Source organism: Monodon monoceros, unplaced genomic scaffold (genome assembly GCF_005190385.1).
Source record: "Monodon monoceros isolate NGI ecotype Baffin Bay Population unplaced genomic scaffold, NGI_Narwhal_1 Super_Scaffold_19, whole genome shotgun sequence".
Lineage (NCBI taxonomy): Eukaryota > Metazoa > Chordata > Mammalia > Artiodactyla > Monodontidae > Monodon > Monodon monoceros.
Genome location: NW_021703775.1, coordinates 52208563 through 52233184, shown reverse-complemented (window position 1 = coordinate 52233184; position 24622 = coordinate 52208563). Strand labels below are relative to the sequence as shown.

General features: G+C 36.1%; 1 protein-coding gene across 2 annotated transcripts in view; it reads left to right on the top strand.

Annotated features, from left to right (window-relative positions):
- CAMKMT (calmodulin-lysine N-methyltransferase) overlaps nt 1–24622 on the top strand; it is a 389523-nt gene that overhangs the window by 227222 nt on the left and 137679 nt on the right. The gene's annotated exons all lie outside the window — the stretch shown is intronic.

Sequence of the window (24622 nt, the reverse complement as noted above, 5' to 3'; positions counted from 1 at the left end):
CAGGCTGGTTAACTATTTTTGTAACTAAATCTGATCCTAGGAAGGTGGTACTAATTTGTGAATAACAGCTTCCATTAACTGCTTACATACCTCTATTTTGGTTGACTAAGTATAGAATCATTTTTTAAAATCTGATGCCCGTAATTCTTTATGGTGAATCTGTAATCAATAATGTTCACCAGCCAGTGATATCACCACCTTATATAGGAAACATGTCACTTTCTGGGCTCTTTGTTAATTCTAATTTATGTTCCAGTAGGAAATGGAAACATAATATTATGTGGTAGATGGTGTGTAAGCATATATATTATATTCCCTTTAGCTCAGAGGATTTTAACCCATTTTATGCCATGAGCCCCTTTGGTATCTGGTGATGCTTATGGATCTTTTCTCAAAATAATGTTTCAAATGTATTTAAAAAAATTATAGAAATACAGAAGAAACCAATTACATTGAAATACAGCTATCAAAATATGTTTAAAACACAACTGTGATATAGTAATATATGTGCTTCCTTATTAATACAATAAAATAATAAGATCTAGTTACAGCTTTAATAACTTGTAATTATTGTAATTTTTTATTAAGAATGAGCTACTAAATGGCATTTTGAAATAACTGCAACAACTATAATGTTACATGAAAATATCATTATTCATAGCCTACTTTGTAATCGAAGGAAATGCTAAATTTTAGTTAGTTTAGTAAAAATATGGATATTTTTTCCTTCCAGGTTCATGGACCCCCCCCACCAGATTCTTTCCATGAATCCTAAGAACCCCTGCCTACCTTCTGTTCATTTTTAATAAAAACTTTGTTCTGAATCAAAAATCCAAGTTACACAGAAATAAATTATGAAGAAATGGGAGAAAAAATGAAGGTCCAGTTTTCCTTGTGGAATTGGTTGAAAGGCTTTATTCAACATTTTTATATACTTTTTTTACATTCCATTACTTCCTGCTGGAATTAGCATTGTTCTCTTCAATGAACCACTAATGAACAGCCTGACAAGTATGACTTAATCATACAGCACTTTTAATCTGTGAAGCCTATTTGGAATGTTAGCACAAAATAGAAATATAATGATATAAAGGAGAAAATTATACGAAATCTCAGCTCAGAAGAACCTAATGGCAGCAAGTTTGGAATGCTTAAAATCAAAAGTCCTTTGGGTCTTGTCTCGGAAGCTTACTAATTGAAGGCCCTGGGTGGTAGGTGGTGATTAGAAGATATAAGAAAACAAAAAGAAGGAACAGATAAAGTCATGTTTTCAAAATATGAGGTTCACAAGAGTTACATCCTATCACAGGTGTTCAGTATATATGCCAAACCTCATATTTGCAAGTTGCTAACTGGCATTGCATGATTAGATTGAGTAATTGCACATGTCAGTAAAAAGCCATAATTACCTAAGAAAAATGTATGCATTTTGTGTAGGTAGGCTTCATCCATTTAGCATGTCTTTTAAATTCTGACCAGCTATAAAACTGTTAGCAATGTAGAGGTAAAATCCTGTATTTTCTGTGGATCCTGACACCTGTGGGTTCTTGATCATTATTTACAAAACAGCTTTAACATTTACATGGAAAAACACTTAAAACTGGTGAGAATTGCCTAGCCATGAGAAGCTTCGGGACTTTGTTAGAAATTTCTGTTGTTCTCCATTTCTTAAACATTGTGACAATAACTCATAGTTTATTTACAAATGAAAGTAACACTTCTTAATACTTGGCAGCTTTCCAAACTAGATATATCTGTCCTTGTGTGAAGGGCTCTAATAACCCTATTGTAAGATATTTTTTGCTGACCATCTGGCAGTTCTCAGGAACCCATCTCTTTCAACATTTTATAGCTACTGCACTAGTTACAGCTAATCCTTTCAATGAATGAGCTGGAAAATGTAGATACATCAATATCATATTCTTTTAGAGCCCATTTAATCCGTGCCCTATTATTATTTCGTTTAATAGGGCCATTATCTTCTATGGAAATGAAAAGTAATTTGTCAGAATCATTTCTTAAAATTTAAAGATCAATCTATGTAAAATTTTTTTTAAATAAAAGAAACCATAGTTTTGCTGGTTTTTTTTTTTAAAGAATCTCAAATACACTCATTAAAAATCTCAAAAATGGGAATCTAGGGCTTAGATTCCACACACATTTTTGGTCTTTTTTCAGTCTGGGTTCTCAGATGTCTAGTATAATAACCAAGCTTGGGTTGGGTTGACTGTGTTCCTAAGAAGGAGTTTATATTAATGGTGGAGTTGATACCTCATCAAGGTCAATGAAACAATTTGTATGTTTCTCTTATAGTTTGCTTTAAGAAGCTAGGAAGAGATTCATTCCAGTATGGGAATTTTATGAATTTTCCTTCAAAAGCAATTTGGTACTCTGTGGACTTTGAATAACTAATGGTTTGTAAATTCCTTTTTTGGTGGTTTATGAATAAAGAGTCGTGGGAAGTGTCCAATGTTCTCATTTTAACCTAGGTTTTACTTCACAAAAAACTTCTGTTGGTTGAAGAATTTTGTTAGAAAGACTGTTACTTATTTCCATATTCTGAATTTACATTTATCATTGAATCAAAATGAAAAAGGTATTGATCCTTTTTTCAGATTCAGAGTTTAAAACTCTGTTCAAAATACCTCTGTCCCCAGCTTCTTCATCCCATTACATACCACCACCATCATGAGACCAAGTTTTTGACAGGAAACCTTCTCTCGCCCAATATTTTTCACTTTCAAATTTAGGTACTTTAACTTGCAAGTTTTTCTCACATACACACACGCACACGTACTCATGCAAACTCTTCCTAGTTTGTAGGATGAAATTGATTATTCCCATAGTTTTTTTGCATCAAAATTAATTTTTAAAATTTCTTAGAGAGTTTTATGGTGACTTCTGGGAAATCATTTCTCCTTGTTTTCTATCAGATGGAGATTGAAACTAACCTAATGTTAAGTAGACTCAGGAAGTTATGTGAGGTTTGGCCAATGATTTAGCTGACTCTGTCGTTAACAGTCCCTCAGCCTCCTTTGCTGATACTGTCTTTTCTTCTTCCATTTACCAGGTTTCTGTCATAGCCTAAATTTAAGGAGGGAATAATATCCATGTCCATAATTATAACATTGGGCTACATTTTGACACTCTTTGACTGAACATAAATATTAGCTATGCCATTACTTTTTTTTTTTTTTTTTTTAAAGTCATAAAACTGGAAGAAATCTCAAGAGGTCACTTACATAGTTTCCTTTCTTGGAGAGACTATGTTTCCAGAAAGAGGAAATCTATAGTCTTTGTTCTAACATGTTGTTACTTTTATTATCAAATACTTTCACCTACCTGAACAAACTCTTTCCTGCTATTCTCTAAACTCCATTCTCCTTATATTATTTTCTCTTGTTATTAAACATTGAACACCTTCGGGTTTTTTTTTTTTAAGTTCTTTTCAAAACTAGAGCATTTAAACACACTATTAAACATTTTCCTCATTCTCTTAATTATTTTTTAAAAAATTTTATTGGAGTATAGTTGATTTACAATGTTGTGTTAGTTTCAGGTGTACAGCAAAGTCAATCAGTTATACATGTACATATATCCACTCTTTTTTTTTTTTTTAGATTCTTTTCCCATATAGGCCATTACAGAGTACTGAGTAGTGTTCTCTGTGCTATACAGCAGGTTCTTATTAGTTATCTATTTTATATATAATAGTGTGTATATGTCAATCCCAATCTCCCAATTTACCCCTCCCCCGCATCCCCTGGTAACCATAAGTTTGTTTTCTACAACCATGACTCTACTTCTGTTTTGTAAGTAAGTTCATTTATACTCTTTTTTTTTTTAAGATTCCACATATAAGCAATATCATGATATTTGTCTTTCTGTGTCTGACTTACTTCACTCAGTATGACAATCTGTAGGTCTATCCATGTAAGGTAATTGGGACTAACTAATGTGAGTTCTATCACTGAAAAAGTGGTTTCCTAAGGTGTTCATTGTGTTTGTTTAGGCAAAACATTAGAATTTTAAGAATCAAAAGCTCAAAACTGAAAGATGCTTAGTGGTCACTTATTTCAATACCCTGAGACAACTAAGACACAGAAAGGTGAGATGAGTCATCTGAGGTCTCTTGGTCAGTGATTAAGAGCTCTTGAGATGTGGGTTTTCTCCTCTATGATCACACATCTTGCTTGTCCTATTGATTGACATGAGAGTGAGTTCTTGTACAGAGCAGAGTTGTTACTGAAAGTGGGGTCTGGCTGCTCGCTGCTCAAAAGCCAATAAAAGAGGCAAGGTTGATGGAAAGGAAAGTTTGCTTTATTTCGGATGCTGGAAATCTGGGGGAGAGGGTGGACTCCTGTCCAAAGGCTGACACCCCGCCCCCACTGGCAACTAGTGGGCAAGAACTTTTATAGGCAGAGGGAGAGGGCTACATGTAGAAACAGCACAATCAGCTCTGACAGTCATCTTGAAATTGCTCATGCAGTGGTCTGACCAGTGTCATCTTGATTGTTTTTAAGTACAGTTAATCTTCAGTTCTAGGGTCAGTTTGTTCCCATTTCTTTGAGGCCAATTCTTGGAATTGTGGCAACTTATGTCATGGCTACTGTCTGGTCATCATGTAGTTAACTTTTTCCACCTGGTGAGAGTTTCAGTATTTACAAGACAGCTCACAAGATATGGCTCAGAATATTATCTATAGCCCTTGAGAAGGAACTAAAAGTCCTTGACTTTGCTTACTGACTAAACTATTACTGTTTTGTCCTGTGTGGCTTTGCTTCTGTATTTTCTGACTTCTCTGATTAACCTTATTCTTTGGCTAAAGTTTTTCTACAGACAAAAGGCAGGCAGAGGATATGGGGGGAAAGGGACACAGGGTCCTGCTCCGTTTCAGACTCTTGTATATTCTTATGTTCTTAAGAAATTATGATGTCAGCTACAGAAAACAGATAATTTTAGACCAGAGGGCAGACAGCAGAAACAAGAACTACAGTCCTGCAGCCTGTGGAACAAAAAGCACACTCACAGAAAGAGAGACAAGATGAAAAGGCAGAGGGCTATATACAAGGAACTATATACAAGGAACAAGATAAAACCCCAGAAAAACAACTAAATGAAGTGGAGATAGGCAACCTTCCAGAAAAAGAATTCAGAATAATAATAGTGAAAATGATCCAGGACCTTGGATAAAGAATGGAGGCAAAGATCAAGAAGATGCAAGAAATGTTTAACAAAGACCTAGAAGAATTAAAGAACAAACAAACAGAGGTGAACAATACAATAACTGAAATGAAAACTACACTAGAAGGAATCAGCAGTAGAATAACTGAGGCAGAAGAACAGATAAGTAACCTGGAAGACAGAATGGTGGAATTCACTGCTGTGGAAGAGAATAAAGAAAAAAGAATGAAAAGAAATGACAGCCTAAGAGATCTATGGGACAACATTAAATGCAACAACATTCGCATTATAAGGGTCCCAGAAGGAGAAGAGAGAGAGAAAGGACCAGAGAAAATATTTGAAGAGATTATACTGGAAAATTCCCTAACATGGGAAAGGAAAGAGCCACCCAAGTCCAGGAAGCGCACTGAGTCCCGTACAGGATAAACCCAAGGAGAAACATGCCGAGACACATAGTAATCAAGTTGGCAAAAATTAAAGGCAAAGAAAAATTATTGAAAGCCACGAGGGAAAAACGACAAATAACATACAAGAGAACTCCCATAAGGTTAACAACTGATTTCTCAGCAGAAACTCTACAAGCCAGAAGAGAGTGGCAAGACATATATAAAGTGATGAAAGGGAAGAACCTACAACCAAGGTTACTCTACGCAGCAAGGATCTCATTCAGATTCGATGGAGAAATCAAAAGCTTTACAGACAAGCAAAAGCTAAGAGAATTCAGCACCACCAAACCAGCTCTACAATAAATGCTAAAGGAACTTCTCTAAGTGGGAAGCACAAGAGAAGAAAAGGACCTACAAAAAACAAACCCAAAACAATTTAGAAAATGGTCATAGGAACATACATATCTATAATTACCTTAAATGTGAATGGATTAAATGCTCCAACCAAAAGACACAGGCTTGCTGAATGGATACAAAAACAAGACCCATATATATGCTGTCTACAAGAGACCCACTTCAGACCTAGGGACACATACAGACTGAAAGTGAGGGGATGGAAAAAAATATTCCATGCAGATGGAAATCAAAAGAAAGCTAGAGTAGCTATACTCATATCAGATAAAATAGACTTTAAAATAATGTTACAAGAGACAAGGAAGGACACTACATAATGATCAAGGGATCAATCCAAGAAGAAGATATAACAATTATAAATATATATGCACCCAACATAGGAGCACCTCAATACATAAGGCAACTGCTAACAGCTATAAAAGAGGAAATCGACAGTAACACAATAATAGTGGGGGACTTTAACACCTCACTTACACCAATGGACAGACCAACCAACATGAAAATAAATAAGGAAACAGAAGCTTTAAAGGACACAATAGACCAGATAGATTTAATTGATATTTATAGGACATGCCATCCAAAAACAGCAGATTACACTTCCTTCTCAAGTGCGCACGAAACATTTTCCAGGAGAGATCACATCCTGGGTCACATATCAAGCCTCAGTAAATTTAAGAAAATTGAAATCATATCAAGCATCTTTTCTGACCACAACGCTATGAGATTAGAAATGAATTACAGGGCAAAAAACGTAAAAAACACAAACACATGGAGGCTAAACAATACATTACTAAATGACCCAGAGATCACTGAAGAAATCAAAGAGGAAATCAAAAAATACCTAGAGACAAATGACAATGAAAACACGAGGATCCAAAATCTATGGGATGCAGCAAAAGCAGTTCTAAGAGGGAAGTTTATAGCTATACAAGCCTACCTTAAGAAACAAGAAAAATCTCAAATAAACAATCTAACCTTACTCTTAAAGGAACTAGAGAAAGAAGAACAAACAAAACCCAAAGTTAGCAGAAGAAAAGAAATCATAAAGATCAGAGTAGAAATAAATGAAAGAGAAACAAAGAAAACAAGAGCAAAGATCAATAAAACTAAAAGCTGGTTCGGTGAGAAGGTAAACAAAATTGATAAACAATTAGCCAGACTCATCAAGGAAAAGAAGGGGAGGACTCAAATCAATAAAATTAGAAATGAAAAAGGAGAAGTTACAACAGACACCGCAGAAATACAAAGCATCCTAAGAGACTACTACAAGCAACTCTATGCCAATAAAACAGACAACCTGGAAGAAATGGACAAATTCTTAGAAAGGTGTAACCTTCCAAGACTGAACCAGGAAAAAATAGAAAATATGAACAGACCAATCACAAGTAATGAAACTGAAACTGTGATTAAAAATCTTCTAACCAACAGAAGTCCAGGACCAGATGGCTTCACAGGTGAATTCTATCAAACATTTAGAGAAGAGCTAACACCCATTCTTCTCAAACTCTTCTAAAAAATTGCAGAGGAAGGAACACTCCCAACCCCATTCTATGAGGCTACCATCACCCTGATACCAAAACCAGACAAAGATGTCACAAAAAAAGAAAATTACAGACCAATATCACTGATGAATATAGATGCAAAAATCCTCAACAAAATACTAGTAAACAGAATCCAACAGCACATTAAAAGTATCATACACCATGATGAAGTGGGATTAATCCCAGGGATGCAAGGATTCTTCAGTATACACAAATCAATCCATGTGATACGCCATATTAACAAATTGAAGAATAAAAACCATATGATCATCTCAATAGATGCAGAAAAAGCTTTTGACAAAATTCAACACCCATTTATGATAAAAACTCTCCAGAAAGTGGGCATAGAGGGAACCTACCTCAAAATAATAAAGGCCGTGTACGACAAACCCACAGCCAACATCATTCTCAATGGTGAAAAACTGAAAGCATTTCCTCTAAGATCAGGGTCAATACAAGGATGTCCACTCTCACCACTATTATTCAACATAGTTTTGGAAGTCCTAGCCACGGCAATCAGAGACGAAAAAGAAATAAAAGGAATACAAATTGGAAAAGAAGAAGTAAAACTGTCACTGTTTGCAGATGACATGATACTATACATAGAGAATCCTAAAAATGCCACCAGAAAACTACTAGAGGTAATCAATGAATTTGGTAAAGTTGCAGGATACAAAATTAATGCACAGAAATCTCTTGCATTCCTATACACTAATGATGAACAATCTGAAAGAGAAATTATGGAAACGCTCCCTATTACCCTTGTAAAAAAATGAGTAACATACCTAGGAACAGACCTACCTAGAGAGACAAAAGACCTGTATGCAGAAAACTATAAGACACTGATGAAAGAAATTAAATATAATACCAACAGATGGAGAGATATACCATGTTCTTGGATTGGAAGAATCAATATTGTGAAACTGACTATACTACCCAAAGCAGTCTACAGTTTCAGTACAATCCCTATCAAATTACCAATGGCATTTTTTACGGAACTAGAACAAATCATCTTAAAATTTATATGGAGACACAAAAGACGCCGAACATCCAAAGCAGTCTTGAGGGAAAAAAACGGAGCTGGAGGAATCAGACTCCCTGACTTCAGACTATACTGCAAAGCTACAGTAATCAAGACAATATGGTACTGGCACAAAAACAGAAACATAGATCAATGGAACAATATAGAAAGCCCAGAGATAAACCCACGCACCTATGGTCAACTAATCTATGAAAAGGAGGGAAAGATATACAATGGAGAAAGGACAGTCTCTTCAATAAGTGGTGCTGGGAAAACTGGACAGCTCCATGTAAAAGAATGAAATTAGAACACTCCCTAACACCATACACAAAAACAAACTCAAAATGGATTAGAGACCTAAATGTAAGACCAGACACTATAAAACCCTTAGAGGAAAGCATAGGAAGAACACTCTTTGACATAAATCACAGCAAATCTTTTTTGATCCACCTCCTAGAGTAATGGAAATAAAAACAAAAATAAACAAATGGGACCTAATGAAACTTAAAAGCTTTTGCACAGCAAAGGAAACCATAAACAAGATGAAAAGACAACCCTCAGAATGGGAGAAAATATTTGCAAATGAATCAACGGACAAAGGATTAATCTCCAAAATATATAAACAGCTCATGCAGCTCAATATTAAAGAAACAAACAACCCAATCCAAAAATGGGCAGAAGACCTAAATAGACATTTCTCCAAAGAAGACATACAGATGGCCAAGAAGCACATGAAAAGCTGCTCAACATCACTAATCATTAGAGAAATGCAAATCAAAACTACAATGAGGTATCACCTCACACCAGTTAGAATGGGCATCATCAGAAAATCTACAAACAACAAATGCTGGAGAGGGTGTGGAGAAAGGGAACCCTCTTGCACTGTTGGTGGCAATGTAAATTGATACAGCCACTATGGAGAACAGTATGGAGGTTCCTTAAAAAACTAAAAATAGAATTACCATATGATCCAGCTATCCCACTACTGGGCATATACCCAGAGAAAACCATAATTCAAAAAGAGTCATGTACCAAAATGTTCATTGCAGCTCTATTTACAATAGCCAGGTCATGGAAGCAACCTAAATGCCCATCGACAGATGAATGGATAAAGAAGATGTGGTACATATATGCAATGGAATATTACTCAGCCATAAAAAGGAACGAAATTGAGTCGTTTGTTGAGATGTTGATGGACCTAGAGACTGTCATACAGAGTGAAGTAAGTCAGAAAGAGAAAAACAAATATCGTATATTAACACATGTATGTGGAACCTTAGAAAAATGGTACAGATGAACCGGTTTGCAGGGCAGAAGTTGAAACACAGATGTAGAGAACAAACGTATGGACACCAAGGGGGGAAAAGCGCGGTGGGGTGGGGATGGTGGTGTGCTGAATTGGGCAATTGGGATTGACATGTATACACTGATGTGTATAAAATTGATGACTAATAAGAACCTGCAGTATAAAAAAACAAACAAAAAAACAATACTAAACTTTCTTTGGGTTATTTGTATGGAAATATGTTAACATAAATGTTTCAGGCATTATATGAAATTTCTAAAAATCTTAATATGTTCTGGTATAATGTTATAAGTCATAATTCTAGTTATTACTTTAAAATGTATATCTCAGAAATAACTAAATTTCCTTGTCAATTGCATTATTATGAACTTTCCTCAGATCTTTAACCGTGGTCATTTTTAAGTCTTTTGTCATTTACAGACAGCTCTGGGTGGACTCTGATGCTTTTGCAAAAATGTTCCTATAAAAGGGTTTCATCTTCAAGGAATTCATGGAAAAGACTCAGACAAGTACAGGTTTCTGGTAGCTGACTATACTGCTGAACTGAATGAATAAGCATTTTCAGAACTCCAATGGAAAACTGATGAATTCATAAAAGTGCTAACAAGGGCTTCCCTGGTGGCGCAGTGGATGAGAGTCCGCCTGCCGATGGAGGGGACACGGGTTCGTGCCCCGGTCCGGGAGGATCCTACATGCCGCGGAGCGGCTGGGCCCGCGAGCCATGGCCGCTGAGCCTGCGCGTCTGGAGCCTGTGCTCCGCAACGGGAGAGGCCACTACAGCTAGAGGCCCGCGTACCGCAAAAAAAAAAAGTGCTAACAAAAGATCAAGATGAAAAAAATATTAATTACATGGGACTGAGTGAACTGATGAGGATGATTATAATTTTTGTGACTTTCTGTTTGAATTAAAAAAACATCCCACAAGGAAAAAAGAAAGAAAGAAAACAGACACTTTTATACATTGAGCTTCTTTAAAATGTTTTTAATAGCTCCTAATTCTGTTGATAGAATTATAATAATCTATAGGCAAATTTTCCTTTTAATCAGAAATATATAAAAGGAAGTAAGATTTCTGTGTAGCTCATGATCATTTGAAGAATTTGACACTATACTAAACTAAATAGCTCAACATGAGTGTTGTTCAAGATGAACTACTCCAGAACATCAATTAAATGTTTTTGTGTTTTAGGAGTGTTTGGATCTACCTTTTAAAGTATACTATAAACTCAGCTATCTACTGCTTTCCAAAATCTAGACTTTTAAACGAGCCCCTAGAGTATTAGCCAAATGTAATCCCCAATGCTGTAATAAACTATGTGTCTAAAATACCTATTTTGTCGAGTGATTTGAAAGGAAAACAGATGGTCAGGAAATTAAATGATAATATGTGATCGTTCAGAGAAACAGATTGGCTGAAAAAATTGCCTCTCGAAATGACCAATATCCTTTTCCATTTAAGTAACCCAGAAGATCAGCTTCTCTAACACTTGAGACTTAAAAGATCTTAAATTCTATGATTCTCACTCAGGGTTGGAAGAGACTATAGAGTGATGGTATCGAAAGCCAGTCCACAGACTAGTACTAGCCTATGACAAGCATTCTGTGTGAGCACTTTAGCCTGTCAGTAGTGAAAGGAAAAAGAGGAAGATGATGTGGTAAGTTTGTCATAAAGCTAAAATGCATCCAGCTTTTTATAATTGAAATGTCATTTTTGAAATGATAGTGATAATAGATCTTTGTTTTTATTGTTTGTTTTTATAATGTTCTTAGCAAAGTTGGGGTCTTCAGACTTAAAAAAAAATTAAACCATTTAGGAAATTATAAAAATCTGGGCACCATCGCCTTAGATGCCAGTTCAATTGTCTACTCTTTAGAATATAAAGTACCTATGATAGAATTTCAATTATTTAATAAAAGTGGAATAAATTACTTAGAAGATTCTTAGTATGACCCCACCCATCACCCCCAAGATTACTCTGAAAGTCTGGTCTTCAACTGTTTTCAATAGATTATTGCAGGTGTTTCTAGGCAGTGATTTTTTTTCCCCCTTCCATTTTCATGACTATGCTGAAGCTTTCATTGAAGCTCAGCCTGCATCTATAGATTCTGAACTGTTTGTCAGTATTAGTAGCTCATAATTGTGATTTGTCATGCAGCACCTCTTACTGTTCTTATAACAGTTCTGTGGTTTTAAAAAGTTATTTTGGTAGCAGTTCCTTTATCATCAGAGGGAACATTTTGCCTCAATAGGAAATTCATTCTGTGCAGACAGGCTGCAAATTCCCATGACATGGCAGGCTCATCTGTCAAAGAATATTTTTTATTCCCATTACCTCTTTGATTACATTCAGAATGCCCCAGTAATGCTGATGAGATCATTCTAACTCTTAAGAACATTTTCCTCATGTTTTTCATTATCTCCATATAACATAAAAATGTTTAACTCACAGTGAAATGATAGAGAAATCTCTGTTTTTCTCTTTGAGAAGTTCTTTTGGGAAGGAAGGTTCATATATGAATCTTTTAAAATATTTTTAAAACTAGCAGTACCTGTATTTATTTCTTAACTGAATGCTAATTTGCATGTATGACATTTACATATACTATGGGTTCTATTAGCGAATGGTTTATACACACAAAAAATTTTCTGCTTATTGTCAAGTCTACCTATAATGTACTGAAAGAACAGGAAATACTATGAATTATTGGTACATTTTTTAGTGAAATGTGGTGTTTTATGTGCCATAATGAGAACCAAAATAGGTAAACACTCGGCTATGTGATTTAAGAGCAGAAATATATAATTGATGCAATTAGATGCCTAATTGGCATTTTAAATGAAGTCTGTATTTGTGCATATGCAATTATAATTTGAAAATATTCTGAATATTTATCCTCTATTTTTCTCTGAATTACAGCACTATATATATATGCTCAGGATTTTATTTTTTATTTTTAAAAAACTTTTTATTATGAAAAATTTTAAACATTCACAAAAGTAAAGACAATAATATAATGAGCCCAATATACCCTTACCCACTTTAATAATCAAAGCATGCCGATCTTGTTTCATTTATGTCTCCATTCACCATTCTCTCCCCACTAGATTATATCAAATCAAATATCATCCTTTTATCCTTAATATAAATCATTTCATCTTTAGTTTCATCCATAAATTGTATACCAATAGTACATCTAAAATATTTTTTCTTGATGCTATCAAATATACAAAGAGTTCAAGTTTCCCTCCCTCTTGAGTATCTCAGTGTGTGTGTGTGTGTGTGTGTGTGTGTGTGTGTACATTTTGTTTGACTCTGGATCAAATTAAAATCCACACATTGTAATTGTATTTAGCTACTGTTTTTCCTGAACCTCTTAAACATAGTTTTCCTTCTCCTTCCTTTTTTATTTTCTTGTCAATCATTTACAAAAGAAAGTGGGTCATTTGTCCTGTAGAATTTTCTATATTGTGGATTATTCTGATTGTACCCCCTTGGGAGTGTTGCTAACAGGTGCCCCTAAATCGTTAGTTTTGGTATTTTAAGATTATCTTCCATCTTTGAATGTAAAGCTCAAATGTCTTCATTTCTCTGCTTCATTTGAGTAAAGTACTTCATTTACTTCATTCAAGGAAAGTCCAATTCCCAATCTAACTTTTTTTTTTTTGGTCACACCTGTCAATCCATTTTAGGTATTTTAGGAGAAAATTACATATAAGAAGAGTGCTTTCCCACTTGTTCCCAACCTCGAAAAGAGAGATTAATCAACTAAAAAATTTAGCTTATTCTTACTTGTGGGTGGCATAGAGTTTCACTGAGGTGTACAAAGGCCATTTTAAGCATTTCGGTTCTTTGCAAGTGAGGCCTAATATGGTCAAAATTCTTAATTACTAAGTGCTTCTTGACCATTGTATTTTTGTGGAATTCAGTTTCTGAAATTACAAAATGTGTTCTGATAAACCAATTCACTTGTCTTCCTAACTGTTCTAATTGAGTGCTTCTCTGCTTGCTGGGGAGGAATAGGGGAGAAAGGACTCATTTCCAGAAGGATGTATCAGGATTACCAATAAGACTTTTAATGCCCTCTACTCTTCTCCACCCGCCCCTGCTGAATTGAGGAATACGATTGCAGTGAAGGCTACTGATGGAATCATCAAACATCCATCAGTTGTGTTGGGGATGGAAAATAGGTTGGAAACCACTGTCAACAGTGGTTGTAAGGCCACTTAAGAAAGGCCCTCGTGGGAAAGGTGCTGTATAAAGTTGCAGTGTGCCTCATTAACTTACAAAGGCATCTTAGCCCAAGATGTTGACTATCAAGAAGACAAAAAGGTAAGAGCAAATAATGGCCTCTCTTTCCCCACTAAGGAAGACTTGATTCACATACATAGAATAGATTAGGGATGAGTATACATTTCTGACTAGAGAAATGAGTTTATTCTTTTAGTGGAGATTTTTTGAGCATCTACCTGGTGTTGCAGTGTGCACATCTCTGAGGGAGAAAATAAATAACAATTCAAAGTGTCTCTGTCCCCTGAGAGCTTATAGTTTAGTTGAAGAGAAAAGGCACATTCACACAAAAGACTTAAATAAAAATGAAAGATAATATTTGATTAAGCATTAGGATTGGGGATGAAAAAGTTTAGGAAACAGAATGAAGCCGAGAACAAGGGCCAAAGGATTTCTGAGGAAATTCGGGGCCTCTCCTATTTGGAAATGATTTTATCATGTGAAGTCGATGACTCTCTCCAAAAGCTCTTAAGCTCCCTCCATATTTGTGATTCACACAAGAAAATTACCCAAATTACCAAAATCTACAGTTCCAGTGAACAAAAACTGTCAGTACAACCAAAATAATGTACCCTTTCAATTAAACTGACAAGCTACACTTGCAACGTATTTGCTAAAAATAAATGAAACATCTCAAAGTAAAAATAAGGTATGAGTAGTAAGCCCCAATTGCATTATTATTTAAGTGAGGGTGGCAAAAAACAGAGGTATTAACCTTTCTGTGTTGGAGAGTCTATGTAGAATTGATGCAAGCTATGGAGCTTTTTCCCTTGAAAGATAATTGTATTTATATACAGAATTTTGCACATATTTCAGGATTCATGGCTCCCTGGAAGCTCACCCACCAACTCCAATTTTTAAGAATCCTGACATGTAAGAATAAAACAGAACTAAACTTTCTACTCCCCCTTAAGTGATGAGAAGGTTAGTAGGCTTAAAGCTACAAACATTTAACAAATTGGGTCCAAGAACAGTGCTAGGTCCAGAAGGTTAATAAGAGCAAAAGGCAGATGGGCTTAGGGAGGGTGGTGGTCCTAGGATGTTATCTGAAGCTGGGTTTTCATATGTACCTGAAAGCGTAGTCCATGGTTCAGTTGAATCCATTTAAAGAGTGTATACTTAGATCCTTTAAGGAGAATACAGACGAATTTTGGCTAAAATTAGTAGTAAAAAAATGAAGAAACTGCAAAGTAAGTTACACTATCCCTAACAGACTTAATTTTAAAAACTTGGGCTCTGAAGGACCCACAAAAGGAGTTTAAATTATTTTCTTTAGCCCATTAAGCCTGGGTAACTTTCAAATAAACTATACATGATGCCTCAGTAGTACCATATGTAACTTTAAAAGCCCTTTATTTAACTTTTATGTATGCGAATTGTGTTGAAAGCTAACAGGAAGCTGTTGTCATTAAAATTATCAAAACTTGATAATATCACACAAAAAAGAAAGTTAATTCATAGGAATGATGATTCAGGAAATAGAATAACCAGTATATATTGTCGCTTTAAAGAGGAATAGCTGTCAACATATGCTATCAATAGTTAAAGTCTTCTAGAAAATTTCGAATAGCTCTCTGCCAATCAGTAAAGATAGCATCACATTCATCACCATAGCTTTAGTTGTCAGGAATGATGTTTTGTTTGTTTGTTTTTTAATTTTGGCTGTGTTGGGTCTTCGTTTCTGTGCGAGGGTTTTCTCCGGTTGCAGCAAGCGGGGGCCACTCTTCATCGCGGTGCGTGGGCCTCTCACTATCGCGGCCTCGCTTGTTGCGGAGCACAAGCTCCAGACGCTCAGGCTCAGTAGTTGTGGCTCACGGGCCTAGTTGCTCCGCGGCATGTGGGATCCTCCCAGACCAGGGCTCGAACCCGTGTCCCCTGCATTAGCAGGCAGATTCTCAACCACTGCGCCACCAGGGAAGCCCAGGAATTATGTTTTTATTGGCTAAAGGCAGTACTTTAAAAAAGCAGAGAAGAGAGTTAACTTTGAGGAAATACCGATTGTGGAATTTTATTGGTAGTAGTTTCTCTTACTCTGACTAGTAGGACAATTTTAAATATATCCTTATTCTTAAGACGAAATACTTATTTAGCAGTTACACAGCTGTGGAAGTGTAGCACAGTACTTCACTAGTTCCTATTCTGTTAAAGGTCCATGAATAGAAAAAGGCTTACTTGCAACTGGACCAGTCCACCAAAAAAATTATTGAGATCATTGACCAGGTGCAGATGAAAGGTTGACTCAGGGGTTAGGTTCAAAGTTAATTGAGAAACATGTTTATTGCAGTCATGACAGGGCCTCAAAAGTGATTTTAAAACTCATTGAATTGATAACTAATAAGACTATTTTCATTATTGTTGAGCTTACTTTTCAATCTCTTCCTCTCTTTTTTCTCTCTCTCCTCCTTCCCTCCCCCCACCCTCTCTCTCTCTCACCCATTAACATTATTGGCTTTTAAAACCTAAATCAGGATTTCTTTAAATATGAATAGGTCTTTGTCAATCTATTATCTCTTCTGCCTGCATATAAATTTCTTCCATACGCATTATGTGGCAATAGGGGTAATGGTGAAAAGGAAAAGATGAATGAGTATAAGGATATTAAGAATCCATGGTTCTTTTACATTTACATAAGATTTCAGTGGGTCTATTTGGGAGCAATATAAGATTCTGGTATTTGCTATTATTTTAGTAACATAGCAGTGTCACTGATGTGAAATTTAACTCATGTATTTATTTTTATTTGTATAATTAGTATTTGAGTGTCTGTAGTATGCAGTGTACACAGCAGAACAAGCATACCAGTTATTAAAAGATTGAACTATTTCTACAATAGTTGGGAGATAGCACTGCCGTGGGTGCCATATCCCACCTTCCATGCTCTGAAAGTCCCAGACCCTCTTCCAAAATCCTCTAGATCTCCTTATGATCCAGTAAATAAAAGAACCATAAAAGACACAGTAGAGGGTCTTCAAGACTTTAGTGTGAAGGCCAGCATCGTTCTGATTGGGCAGGACCCCATGCCGTACCAGTTGTTAAAAGTAATATTTAAATCACCTGGGCTATATGCAAAACATTGTGTTTAACTCACCAGGGAATAAAAAGGTGAATAAGTCACATCCCCTGTTCCCAAGGAGCTCACAGATGAATCAGTAATAGCGGTTCTAAAACGGCTGACATTTACTGAGCACTTACTAGAAGCCTGAGCACTGTTCTAAGCATGTTTCATATATTATCTCATTAACCCTCACAATATCCTTAGGAATTTGTTTTATCTCTTTTACAGATGATAAAACTGAGGCATAGAAGGATTAAATAATTTTTCCAAAGTCATACAAACAATAAGAGGTGAAGCCATAGTACATATCAGGCAGTCTGACTCCTGAAAGGGCATGGGAGGATGTGTGTAGAGTTCTAATTTGCGCCTGCACTCCAGGTACGTTCAAGACGCTGGAGATACACCAGAGAACAAAACAGACCAAACTTTCTGCCTTCACGCAGCCTGTATTCTTATGAGCAAGATAAACAGAAAATAAGTAAATGAATAAACTATAGAGTATAACAGATGGTGAAAAGTGCAGGGGTGAAAAACAAGGCAGGGGAGGGGTGGGGTGTGCTGGGGAGGCATAGCTTGCAATTTTAAATAGGGAAGTCAAGAAAAGCTTCAGTGAGGAGACATTTGAATAAAATGCGGAAAAGCCATGAAGGGAACAAGCCCTTTGACTCTCCAGAAAGAAAAAATACTCCAGGCAGAAGGAATACAAAATGAAAACTCAAAGCCACTGGCATGTTCATAGAACAGCAAGGAGACCAGATGGTTGGTTGGAGTGAGCAAGGGGACAGTAGTAGCAGACTGGGTGGGATAGGAGACAGTAGCGGCAGATGGATCATGTAAAAGAAAGGGGCAAATTATTGGTATATGTGTATCCACATTGAAACATGATTCTGGGGAAGATGCAGAGACCAGATTAAAAAGGGTCTTGCAAACCATTTTAAGGAGCTTGACTTTATCTTGATGGCAGTGGGGAGCCACTGAAGAACTTTAAGCATGGCAGTGACAGATCTGGCTGCCACATAGAGAATGAATTAGATGTAAGCGCAGACCCTTCAGGGTCAGGGAGGAGCAGTAATCAAGGTAAGATAATGATTTAGCACCTGATCTATGACTGCAGCCAGCCAAGGGAATAGAGAAAAGTATACAGATGGAGAGAGATTTAGGAGAGACTCACTAGAACTTGGTGATTGCTTAGACATGGTAACCAAAGGCAAGTGAAGACTCCAGGAAATTCCCAGGTTTCTGCCTTGAGTAGCTGAATGGATGATGATGCCATTCACTGAGAAAAATTAAGTTTTTTTGGTATTTAGATGAGATGACAAAAATGGTTTGGGCATATTGCATTTGAGAGGTAATAGACATGGTCTGGGCAGGGTTTAGCATATAGATTAAAGACAATAATCTTGTCCACTTCAATTCTTGTTGGTATTTTAAAGTGCTGTAATGTATTTTTACAAACATACCCTAAGGTGCCTGTTTACATACCAACCTATTTTAGACCTATAAAAAATTTTGCATTTATCTGCCAAGCAATTGCTGTCCCGTGGAAGGAGAGCTCTGGTGAGTACCTGTCCCTTTGTTGTCTCTATTTCTAATATTCTATAACCCACTTTAATTTGTCATTTGATTTAGATGACTTAAAGGCTTTTCAATCACAAGCCACGTATATACTAATAGAAGAACCTTCAACAATATATTTTTTTTTGATTCACCAAAAAAGATGATCATTTCTTGATCACAAACAGTAATATTTCTTGTCCTCAGCTCAACCTCATTATAACTATACATTTAAGCAAACTAAGATATCCTCTGAAATGAGTCACCTCATCCCAGGGTTCAACTGACATGAAGAATTACCTTATTTTAGTCAGAAAACCTTAATTAGATTAGGTTGGCCTTTCTGGACTTTATGTGTTGCTACATACAGGAGTTAAAAACCTTGATCTATGTATATCACACAGACCAGGAGAAGACCAATGAAAGCAGAAATGAACTCATGTTTCTGTATGCAGCTGCTTTGATGAAGACATTTCAAATAGAAACTGGAAAACCAGAAGCACAAAACTAAGGAGGTAATAGCCAGTGAAGGGGAGAAGTGATTAATTCAGATCAGGAAAAAGCTGCAGAGCTCAAAGAGACTATGATGAAATTATTAGGGGCTATTGGAGATGTAATCCATATCTCCCTGTCACATATGTTCTATGTGATAGTACCGTGAATGTCATGGGAGAAAATTAATGCCTTACAATATAAACATGTTTAAACTTTATGAAAAATACCCACACAAAAGACTGATTTGATATATATACATTCAGAGATGGACAGGGAAATTCATCTGCTACATGGTGAGAGCAGCTGACAATCAGGAAACTCAAAGTTACATTCTAGCAGAATCTTTTATTAATATTGACCCATAATTGTGGCTCTGTAAAAGTTTTCATCTTATTCTATTTATATAGTGTCCTTTGTAATATGATAATGCATTTCAATTATTATTGATGGATTGCAAACAAAACGCATCCTAGACATACATTCCTTAGATAAGGGAAAAGGCCCAAGCTCTGCTGCTCTCTGCTCTTGGGTAAAAAAATTTAAAAGAGTTCTTACAATTTTGTTTCTTAAAAAAGAACAAATCTTGATTAAATTTTAAGTTCTATTGGGATGTTTTATAAAATTATATTATTAAAATTCTAAAAGAGTTTTAATCATAAAGATGGGAGGCTTGAGTGTGAGATATAAATATTAACATTTCTTTACTTTTCTCCAATAATTTATATTGCTCCCTGGGCTCACTGAGCTGTATCTTAATTTTGAAGTTACCTGGAGTTCTACCTTGTCATAGCCTGACCTAATGTGTGTGGGTGAGTGAGGAAAACCACTTAAATAAAAAGAGTGTTGTGACTTTAAAGAATACAATGCATTTTCCCAGCATGAGCATTCATGATGTTTCTGCAGAAAGGGAGATGACATAGGACAAGGGATTACTTTGTTTTGATTAAGGATTGAATAAATGTTACAGTACCAGTGCTTTGTCTGTACACAGGCAACAAATAAGTATGTGATTCTGAATTGCAAAAATGGGATAAAGGTGGCTTATATAAGAAGCAAATATAGCAGAAGCATACAAATATCAAACTTTCCTTTATTCAGACATCAAGAAAGTATATCTGAGCTGTTCTTTTTATCTCATTCCTATTTCTCCCATGCAATGCTTTATATACACTTTTAATAGTTAAACTGCTTTTAATGGATGAATTTTCATTTAAAAGTAAAAAAAGATGTTCTTTGCTTCAAGCAGCAGGTGTGTTTTTAATCTTTAATAGGTCACCTTCCCAAGTGCAAGCAGGCAAGCTGTTATTGATCAAAGAGGTTTTGTTGGGTAGCTCTCAGATTATTGAGTGACAAACTTTATTGAATTTGACTTAACAGAAGTCAGAAGACAGCTGAAGCATAAGAGCTTGCACTGCCATCAGAGTCATTTTACGACAGCCAGGGAGCAAAGCTCAGAGATGGATACTGAGCTCTTTGCTGGCCCTTGGAGATTAACTGAACAGCCTTCCTACCAATTCCCAAGCCTGTCAGCAGAACCAATTAGATTTTCAACCAGTAGACAAGAAGGGTGGCACTTGGGGACCTTTTTGCTTTAGGTCGAAGGCTTTTCAGACTGCGATGAGATGACATTGATGATGACACGTTGAGCATTGGTTGGTTTTAAGACAAGTTAAATTAGCAGTCTTGAAATGATTCCAACTGTCTCCTGACTTCTCACTGTTGCCATATTCAGTGGATCCTGTCAGGAGCAAGTTGATGACTTAATAGTCTTTCTTGAGTGGATTTGAGCACTTTGGCTGTGTGTTTATGTGTAGTTGTCATGCTTAAAATATTCATATGAAGGTTTGAAATATTTATTTGAAGGCGCCTTCTGCAGAGTTCAGCAGTAAGGCTCTCAGTGCTTCTACCTACTTTTTATTTTATTTTTTGCTTCTCTAAGCAGTTATTTTGTACAACTACCTTTTATTCTATTTCATATATAATTGATGACAGTGTTTCATGTAGTTATTGATTACTTCATTTATGATAAAGTTAAAGAGCCTTTCTGACATCCTGCTTCTCTTCCAGACTACTGTATATTCAGATGTGCTTACTTCTCATAATAGTTTGGGAACCGTGGGGATTAGGGAAGCCACCGTTGTTTTTACTCCATGACCTTTTATCCAAGAAACTGAGGCAGCTTTTAATGGAAGGGATATAAACACAAGAATGAAAACATGTATGTATTAACAGTGCAGTTAATCTTGTCTTAAATGATATAGACAGGGTATCTTTGAGAAGCTTCATTTTTGACCTTGGAAAAGTTTTTCAGGATACTTGTTTGAGGTATTGAAAGTATCATTACTCAAGTCTGCATTTGCACTTAAAGATTACTGAATAGTCTTAACCTCTACTAACCTTAGAAAACTATTATGGGTGTACTTTTACATCATATAGATAATTGAGATTTCTGATTTAAAGTTTTTGATATTCAGCAGAGTTACGTGGCATATAACTCATTTACAATAATTTGCAATTTGTTGTACCTCTTCATTTTTATAAATGAGAATGATTTTAGCTGATTATATTTGTGTAGGTACGTACATATGCATCTGCAAATGTGTGCATATTTATAATTCATATTTTGTAACAAAGTTATGTAATTTCTACAGTTACATTCTGGTGTTATTAGTTGGTAATTGCTGACCCCTCTAAAGGGATGAAAATGACAATATTTTACATGTATAAATGATTTCAGGCTACTAGAGAGAACTGCTTTGCTGAATGAGACAAGGGCTAGCACCTTGGAGACCTACAGTAGTTAAGTCCTTTCTGTAGACCTTAATTTACAAACAGAGCACCTTTGGTGTATGTACTTAACACTGGATTTGGAACTCTGACCCTGTGGTTTCATAGGTATACATTGCTTGGGATACCAGTTATAATGTGTGGGAAATAAACCTTTCAACATCAGATCATATTTTCAGATGGATTCTCCTTGCTGCTTTTTAAGATAGCCATGTTTGGTCAGAACCCCATGTAATCATCACCCAGTCCCAACAAGCAATAATCCATGGCCAATCTTGCCCATCAAAATCCCCATTCATAAAAAAAAAAAAAAAAAAAAACTTACCGTGAGCCATGGCCACTGAGCCTGCGCGTCCGGAGCCCATGCTCTGCAGCGGGAGAGGCCACAGCAGTGAGAGGCCCGCGTACCGCAAAAAAAAAAAAAAAAAAAAATGTTGATACGTTTCTTTCCTTTTTTCCAAACACACACATTTCCCTCCTCAAAGCTGTTTTTATATTGCTCTTTGCTGCTTATTTTTGACTCCTCCTCCTCCTGCCCAGCCAAGCTGAGCATTTCAATAGCACTCTCATCAGCACCCTTAAAACTCTCATCCCCTGACCCTCTCTTATGCTTACGCATCCGATCACCAGCCACATAATAAAGCTAACAATTGGTTTCCTCTGCTCCTGGACTGCTAAATGCTGCTGAAAGAAAATGCATAAATGTTGATTGCACCATTACATTTATGATTTTCAGCCTCAGGTGACCCCTTGGTACCACCTGGTGATCAGTTTACCGATTCCCCACAGGAGCTACTTCAAATATGTACTTCTTTCCTCAGTTTCCCAACCTTGCCTCTAGCCAATATCATTAGGCATAATAGATGACTTGGACTTCTGGTTCTCTGTGAAAGAGAGAGTCATGAGTTATATCAAATTTCCTTTCTTCCTCCTAATTTAAATATATCTTCATTAATCTTTAATTCCTGACCTCTGTCTCAAAATAAAAAGGTTCCTTCTTCCAACAAGGTTAATATTTAAGACCATGGACTCTGAAGCCAGATTGCCTGGTTTAGAATTCAGGCTCCACCTTTTCTTGACTGTATGTCCATGGGCAAGTTTTTCAACTCTTCTGTGCTTCAGTTTTCTCATCTGTAAAATGAGAATTCTAGTAGTTCTTGCCTCTAGGGTTGCATACAGAATTAAGTGACTTAATATATGTAAAGTTCTACAAACAGAGGCTGGCGTCTGGCGCAGAAGATATCACAATATACGTAGTAGTAGTTTTTTTTTTCTTTAATTGAGGTATAGTTGTTTTACAATGTTGTGTTAGTTTCTACTGTACAGCGAAGCGAAGTAGAGTTCCATGTGCTATACAGCAGGTTCTCATTAGTTATCTATTTTATACCTATTAGTGTATATATGTCAGTCCCAATCTCCCAATTCATCCCCCCACTTTCTCCCCTTGGTGTCCATACTTTTGTTCTCTACATCTGTGTCTCTATTTCTGCCTTGCAAACCGGTTCATCTGTACCATTTTTCTAGATTCCACATATAGGCGTTAATACATGATATTTGTCTTTCTCTTTCTGACTTACTTCACTCTGTATGACAGTCTTTAGGACCTAGAGGCTGTAGTAGTAGTTGTTACTGTTATCTTTCCAAGACCCTACCTGTGTTCCTGATTGTGATAAGTAGCGTAAAGAACAGGAGGAAGCTTCTTACATAGGTTGGTCTGGGAAGGCCTCTCTGAGGAAGTGACATTTGACCGGATATATAATGGGTGAGAATAGTCTAGTCAAGTGAAAAACTTAGAGAACACATCCTAGGCAGAGAAAACTAGTGCAAAGGCCCTGAAAGATGGAAATTGTTTGGTTTTTTGAGGAATGAAAGGAAACTATTTAAAGCTGAAGTGTAGCAAGAAGGGAAAGAATGCCTCAAATGAACTTGGGGAGATGCCTGAGGCCAGCCAGCATAAAGTGTATACATTTTATTCTAAGTACAATGGGAGGCCACTGAAGCGTTTTAACCAGGGGAACAGCATGATCTAATTTGTATTTTTAAAGATTACTCTTTTTGTTTAGATTGATTAGATTTAGATTAGATTGATTAGATTGATTAGATTTAGATAGAGAATAGATTGTTTGAAGGGCAAGAATGGAATAGGGAAACGTTGATAAAAGATTATTGCATTATTCTAATTGAGAGATGGTAGTGATTTGGATTGTGGTGGCGGCAATAGTAATGGCATGAAATAGATGAATTCTAGATATAATTTGGGAATTCAAATGGGGACATGGTGATGGATTGGTTGTGTGAGGGGGATGGTGAAGGAAAGGTAAGAATCAAGTATGACTTTTAAGTCATTGGCTTGAACAATATGGTAGATGGTGGGGTTATTTATATAAATCATTCTCTAGCAAAGTCCACAGTCTCCAGGCAGGCAAAGGTAAAGATAAAGTATAATCCAAGATAAACTACAAAGTGACTCATTTTGGTTTCAAAATGGCCTTGCTTTCTCATTCCTCTTAGTATGGTAGATGGCAAGGAAAACTTCCACTTATTTATATCTAATGCTTTTTTTTAACTTTTAAAAGTCAACTTTATAAAA